Source organism: Benincasa hispida, chromosome 2 (assembly GCF_009727055.1).
Source record: "Benincasa hispida cultivar B227 chromosome 2, ASM972705v1, whole genome shotgun sequence".
NCBI classification, from domain to species: Eukaryota; Viridiplantae; Streptophyta; class Magnoliopsida; order Cucurbitales; family Cucurbitaceae; genus Benincasa; species Benincasa hispida.
Window position 1 is genome coordinate 13382857 of NC_052350.1, and position 7759 is coordinate 13390615.

Here is a 7759-nt window from a genome sequence, read left to right on the forward strand (position 1 = left end):
TTAAGCAATGTAAGCAAGTATTCACTAGAGATAGGAATAATCTTACGTCAACAATGTTTATGTGATTACCTTGTCTTATGAGCGCATCATTCATCATTTAGGCATACTTGGGAGAGTAGTCTAAAAACCAAATCTAAACTCGAAAGAGCGGATTGGATCGCATAAACAAGAATGGGGAACTTAGGAATAAGCTCCATTTGCTACTACACAGGTATGCACCTTTTAAGTAGGATATGGTGGTATGCGGTCATCTTGCTTATGTGTAAGAGCACGTGAGTGGGAATAGAGACTTAGAAATAAGGCCTCTCGACACTATCGCATATAAATCACATGCGTCTTCGTCAAGTGAGTATAGCATGATCGCATAGCTTGCGTTGGCTGGGGTTACCCTTGCAGTCAAGCTAGTGTCGCAGTGAAGACATCCTTGCCTTTTCATCTATTTTTCCATGCATTTTACTACGCGTTAACAGTTGTCGTGTCTCTACCTCTCAGTCATACTTCCACCGCTTAATCTGTTAGTTAGAAGTAGGAGTAGTGCATAGCTCATAACCCTCAATATTCTTTTATTCTTCATCGCAAACACACTACCGCATAACATTTAGCTACACGTCCCTGAGTTCGACCTCGGATCACCCGAGAAACTTGCGATCTCGTTAAACTTGGTGAGAGCGCAAGAAAACTTGTGACAAGAACACATGGTCATTGCATATGAGATTAACGTATACTTTCCATTCCAACACATGACCACCGACGCATGAGAACAAACGCATAACCTAAGACATGCATCACATATATGCTTTACCAAATTTACATCACCAAGTTTTTGGCGCCGTTGCCTAGGACTTGGCAGCTAATAATTTGTTGAGTTTGTGTTTTTGCAGGTAACCTTTTTACCCTGGGAGGATTGTAGCATGTGCGACCAAGTTCCAAACAATATCTGAAGTGTAGGCGATGTGCCAAAAGCCAGTATTGACCCCAAGATAGGAGGGCAATCAGTCGCATGAGCTGAAGGCAGTTCTAAGCACATGGTGGCCAACATGCGCCCAACAATTGCCGGAAGTTCCAATGGTCAGGGCGAGCCTCTTGACCTAAGTAGTTGAGAGTAATCTCCTGTATAGAAAACTCCTTACGGTGACTTCACTCTAATTTCTCCAGAGACGTCTTCTACTCTATCTTTACCTTGCTTTTCTAGTTTAGTTTATTTTTATTGTTATATTGGATATGCGGCTTCTTTCTTGGATATGGTGCGTTTGCTCCTTGTATGTGCGACAATAATTCTCCTCGCAGTTACAACGGAAGAATCCTCTCCATCATTCAACGCATGGCTTTGACCACATGAATTCTAAAGCATGGTCGCAAGTGTTATTCTACTCAAGGTTCTTTTCTTGTTATCTTTTATGCGTTATCCTTTTGAAATTCTCTTTTTCCGTTTGCTTACCTTTGCGATGCATCTATGATGGTACGTATAATTTACTACATCCGCTATCTAAACATCGTAAGGCTCACCTCACTTTTAATAGCTTCTTCAAATTTTGACAGTCTAAGTTTTATTATGTGTAAACCTCTGCTCAAACATTTGTTATCGCATTCCTGTTGAGTTTGTCTTTAGCTTTTCGGCAAGAGCGTTGCCAATCTCTAAGTTTGAGGGTGGCAGTGGTCTCGAAAAAATGCATTCACTACGTTCCGATTCTATTAAAAAAAAAAAGTTTCAGGAATAACAACTCCATTGTCAGTGCAAAAGGGAAACCCATGCTGATAAGAGTAAGGTGTGAAAGGCACTTACCCATAGTTGGATGTCTACACGATACTCGTGGGGGCAAGCCAAAATGAAAGTAAGTTGCCAGGATCAACGCATAAGTGCAACTCCTTTTTCTGGTGCAAAATTAAGGCAAAACAAGAGTTAAGTTAAATATGGCACGCAACCAAAGTTGGCTGTCCGCATGACACATGTGGGGGCAAGCCAAAACGAAGAGCGTAACCAGGTTCAACGCTGCATTCTAATAAAAAATTTGTAAGGCTTTGAATTGTTCTAAACGGACGAATTGTTAAAAGCTGAACACAAAATTGTGGGACATGGGTAAAAAGTTTTTGAGCAAAGGCTTGCCGGATTTAAGCTTAGAAAAGATCTCTTTGAAGAAGTAGCCGAAGTTGAGGAGAGTGTTGTTGCCATGGTTAGAGGTAGCCGAAGTTGAGGAGAGTGTTGCTCACACCAAGAATACCAAGGTAACCATTGTAGTGGTGTCCTCACTCAGTTCGTGGATCAAGTTAGACTCGATTAGTTTCGAGGAGCTGTTGGTCGATCGTTGTATTCGTTGTGTTCATGTTGTGTTCTGTTCGTTGCATTCGAGGGCTGTCTTAGACGCTTGTAGATTGATCAAGGGATTCATGAAGAATAGTTCTTCAAAGGTATACATCCTCTATCCCTTGTATCATCGTATAATATGTTGTAATTTCTATATTTGCATGACCTGTTAGTTTCCATTTTTAGACTATAATTGTTTATGTTCAATTCGAATAGAATTTGGAACGTTCTAACCGCTGCTCATGAAAATCCTCGTGTTTAATTTCCTTCAATTGGTATCAGAGCCAGGTTGATCTGATATTCCAAATATCATTCCTGTTTTGAACTTCTTTTATAGTCGTGGTGGGTTTTAAGTTTTTTGCATTGTGTTTAACAGTTAAATGTGTTTGTGGATGTGTTGATGAATGTTTACGGGTTAATTGCCTCTGTTTAAAGCTTTCTTTAAGATTACAAAGTGTTAATTTGTAAGGGTCCCTGCGTTTTTGGGTATAATTAACAAGCAATCGAGTCTGTATTCAAAGTGTTTGATGTTTATTGAGTCATTTTTGATGAAGTTTCGAAGCATGAAGATGCAGTTCTCATCGAAGAAGAAGACCAAAGGTTGGTCATATCGTGTAGCCTAAGGTAAATGATCGTTGAGATTTGGCTAAACGATCGTGTAGAAAAGTTATGCGTGATCGTGTAGTATTTACTAAACGATGGGGTAAAGCGTTTACTTTATCGTGTAGCATTGGTTGCTCGATTGCATATACACTGGAGCTGAATGATCGCATAGAGTTTTGACACTCATCGTTTAATAAAATGAGCGCGTACTAAACGATCGTGTAGTTCAGCATGCCTCATCACATAGTCACTGACTACACGATCACCCGGTATACGATACCTTGACGCTTGCTTAGCGATCGTTTAGACGATTATGCTTCACCAAATCATTTTCGTTTACTTGATCGTTTAAGGCTTGACATTGCACGATGCACGCTGCACAGTCACGTTCCTTCATACTTCATCGCATAGTCAAAGGTACATGATCATTGCTAAATGATAGTTTATACTCATACAATGTTGGTAAACGATTGAGTAAAGAGTTTATTCTCTCATGTAGGCGATCACAAGGGTTTGGTACACGATCAAGGAGATGCGTTTCTTCGCCCGGACGATTCAAGACCTGGTTCACCTGTTTGAACTGAAGACTCATTGCTATTTGTAATAGTTAGCTTTGTTTTCTTTAGGATTTGAGGCTAATTATCCTATTTCATCAACTTTTATTTAATGTACATGAGATGTATGTTGGTTTATATGCCATAGAGTATGACATATAGATTTAAAACCCACCTTAGGTTATGCATTTTATTCATGTATCATATATTATAAGTGTTATAATATTGTTTCTGGCATGATGAAATTACAATAGAGCATGCATATGCATCATAAAATATAAGAGTTATATTTATGCATGCATTAAGCATTTTCATGCATCATCTTTACTTATAAGAGTTATAGTATAAGGGTGTATGAAAGCATGTATGCTTGGTTTGTTGCTTTGTTATATAAGTGTTATATAAAAATAGCAAGGAATGAACAATGCATGGAGCATGACACTTAGGCTTATTTATAAGAGTTATGAATACCTTGTATGTGTAGCTTCACATTGTGTTGGTTTTTGTTGTTTCTTGTTATAAGCGTTATAATGGAAATTAGAACTAGAATCGATAATAAAGAGTTGCATGCGAACTTAGGCAAACTCATGTTTTAAAAAGGTTTTAAAATTGGATTGAGATAGACCTAAGTTTCTAGTTCTAATGCGATTAGATACCTAAGTTTAATATTTTAAATTGGTTTAATAGGATTAAATTGATTTTCATGAAAGATTAAATTTGTATTAAATCTATCTATGAGGGACCTTTTGTCTAAAGTGGGTTCTGTTTAGGCTGAGGTACTTAAGTAGACGGAAACGAAACACCCCTACTTGGGAACCTACCTGGAAAGGTGAATTAGATAGATTTGCTACAAGCATGTGACAGTTGATCAAAGACTTCGTTAAAGAGTTTAATGAATGATGATCAAAAGTTGTTCAACTTTCAAAAGTAAGAGTTACTTTTGGGAAAATCTAAAAAGTCAGTTAAAATTTTTAGCCGTATTTTTTCTAACTAAACCCTAGGTTATAAAATACTCAGTGGGAGGAAGAGATATATATGATATGTCAATGATGCCACTCACGTTTCTCCCTGAATGTTCACGCCGTAAGATTCATGCTTGGCCTTGTGATGCACTGGGAGCATCCCCCTTCGGATGGTGTTTGCATGAGTCAATATCAAGGTGGATGGAGAAAGTGTTTATAGTAAGTGGGTGAAAGGTGTGTGTCAACACTATTGGGATTGGTGTCCTAATTCTCCCGGAGTCTCGTTGTTTTGTAAAGATACACATTGTTCAATGAATAAAATAAGTGTTATTTAATTCTGACATTTACTCGTATCCAATAAACAAAGCTCCTTGGCTATCTTATGTGAACTTAAGCATGTATATGTGATATACAAGTGGATCATGCCTTAAGTGATAACCTAAATCGGTCTGTAGTATAAGGATTAAGGTGGGATATCTGATCCTAGTGACACTACGGATACGGCTCGCTTTGTAGAGGTTTGCAAGTGTTGTAAACTACTACAGATGGTAGATCCTAACCATTTGTGTGGAGACGTGGAGCGAGGGTGTCCTAGACAAAGAATTTGTATAAGACCTAGACCACGAGATGATTAGACTCTGTATATAACGCCGTTGATACTAGAGACTTTCATCTCACCTAAATAACCATAGGTGACACGACCTCAATCCTAAGTGTTTTGTGAACTCTTGTCTTTGAGGGCGGTCTTTTGATTAGTATGGGTTAGAGTTGTGATGCTTGAATTTTATGAAGTGTGGAATTATGGATGATATGTGTTGATGGATAGCATTGTGCACTCAAGTTTCCCCAGCGGAATCCAAGTGTAAATTCCTCTGAGTTTCCTGGTAAGTCTAGGGTCAAACACAGGGACTTGTGAAAATAGTTGGGTAGGTGATTTTTATGAAAACTTGCAGTAACCAATTAAATAAGTGAAATGTGGGGTTGTTTGCGTTGATGAAAATAAATAATGAATGCGATAGAGTTTAAAAAGAGTTGGTAAATGGGAAATACGATGAATATGCGGTGAACGGGTTGAGAAGGGTTTCGGCTAACACTCCCTAGGATGTGTTCATACTTTGCGATCATGCAACATGCATACAATAGTAAACCACCTCTCTGCATGAATGCCACGGCTTCTAAGGCTAGAATGCATGCAATAAATATGCGATAAGTCTACAAGGTTTACACATAAACCTCTATCTCTATTTATGCGATGACAACATGACATTCACATAAATATGCGACCACATAATATCACTCTTATTCCTAGGATGCATGCGATAGAAGTTGACAAATAGAGCTCATCTCTAAGTCCCTATCTCTTGATGCAAGCCTAATCTTGCTCTTTGAGTCCATATTCTAACCTAGCTCTCTCGAGACATTAGGTTCTTTCTTTAGATTCTCTCTCGAGTAACTCTAAAGGGGGTTATGCACAGCATAAAACAAGACAATCGCAAGCAATGAACTTCTTAGATCATGTAGCTTAGTTCTTCTCAACCCATTCAACTAGTTTAGCTACTCATGCGTATTTAGAGAGTGATAGATGTAGAAATAGAACTTCTATTGAATAGTTATAAGTGAAGTAAGATAAACAATGCAAGTGTAGTAAAGAGCCTGGAGCAATTTCTTGCCACCCAGTTACACTTTCTACTCGTGCTCTAAAGTCGCTTGCGAGAGTCAGCTCGCTCTATGCTCTTACGCCCCAGGTCTTCTTCTTGAGCTACCTTGGACGATCTCCGACGTCACCACTCTTCTCTAGCTCCGCCGTAAAATGAAAAGGAAAACTATGCACAGAGTGTTGAACTTGTAAAGAGTTGAAGTAATTGACTGCTTAACCCCTTAGCTGAAGACACTTGTTTTTAGGCATCAAAAAGTGAAAAGGCGGCTTCTCTCTCCTGGTTGTACAGATGGGACAGCTTTAATTCCTGACTGACACGCGGGATAATTGTCACCGATAAAGCTGGATGTACTTGTGACCGTTATTAGCTGTCAACTTAATTTGGATCCGACTGTCGTCAGCTTTCTGTCCCATCGATCTTAATTGACCTTTCGTCCGAATGTGCCCACCATTTGCGCCGACCAAGTTGCGGTGATTCTTCTTGGGTGGATATTTGCAAGCACGATCAACGTAAAGTCTTGTGGTGAAGTTGTGCTCGACTGATGTATTCCTATGATCGCATTCTTTGTATTGCGTTGCATTATTCTGCACAAAAATATAAAGATCAACAGTTCTAATGAGTTGGACGCATGCGACTGCAATATTATAAATTTTATACTTAATGGACGCAATTTAACATATTCTATCAACACAATCCAACATTGTTTAAGAACATAGCACTATGATAATGTACATTTCTGCTCATTATCAAGTGGCCAGATTACCAACTCAACATGCCTACCTCTTTGGGGACTTGTCTGATCTGGGAGCTGGGAACTCAATTCACAATATGGAATTCACTCCTTTCCCAAAGTAGAGATAAGTAGAGAGATTGCTCCCTTAAAGACTGATTCCGGGGCTTGAACTTAGTGGCCACGACTTCTCTTTGGAAGAGAAGACTCAGTCATAGTAGGACTATGACTTATATTCATTAGAGGGATCAGTGGTACTTAAGGAGATAGATGTAACTACAAGGGCATAACGGTTATTGGCCCTGTAGTTACAAGCGATCTGTGAAGGGTTGTCGTGCTGCTGATCAGTTAAGATGGCTGTATAATATATCTGTAGTGAGGAGAGTTTAGTTGTTGGTCTTTAGTGGAGTGTCTGGCAGTTAATGGATGGTGATCCCGTGACTAAAGAGTTTAGTCAGTTATTCACGTACCGTTGGAGCTTCGGATCTACAGGTCCATAAGGTCCCCTTGGTAGCTTGGCTTCATGTTGAGGATCAGTTCTTGGTGTTGATTTGAAATGTTCAAATTGACAAGAAGTATTTTGATTATATATGATAAATCGGTACGATGTATAAGATACATCTAGTGGAGGATTGATGTAAATGAGATTTACATTAAGTACCATGGAATAGAAAAAGAACTATGGTTTATATGTTTCATGAGATGAAATATTAAAACTATAGGTTATAAATATAGTATGATAAGTTGGTTATCATTTATATTTATAATAATATTAATTATTAGATAATTAATATTTTTTTCTTTTAAATAACCAAAGTAGAGGGTGGTTATTGGATCATGGTAACCGTGAGTTTAAAAGGAAAGTGGTTTCCTATTTTGAAAAAGAAGTTTTACAAACATTTGAAAAGGAATTTGAGTTTTCTCTCCGGCGAAAAGAAACTCATGGAAGT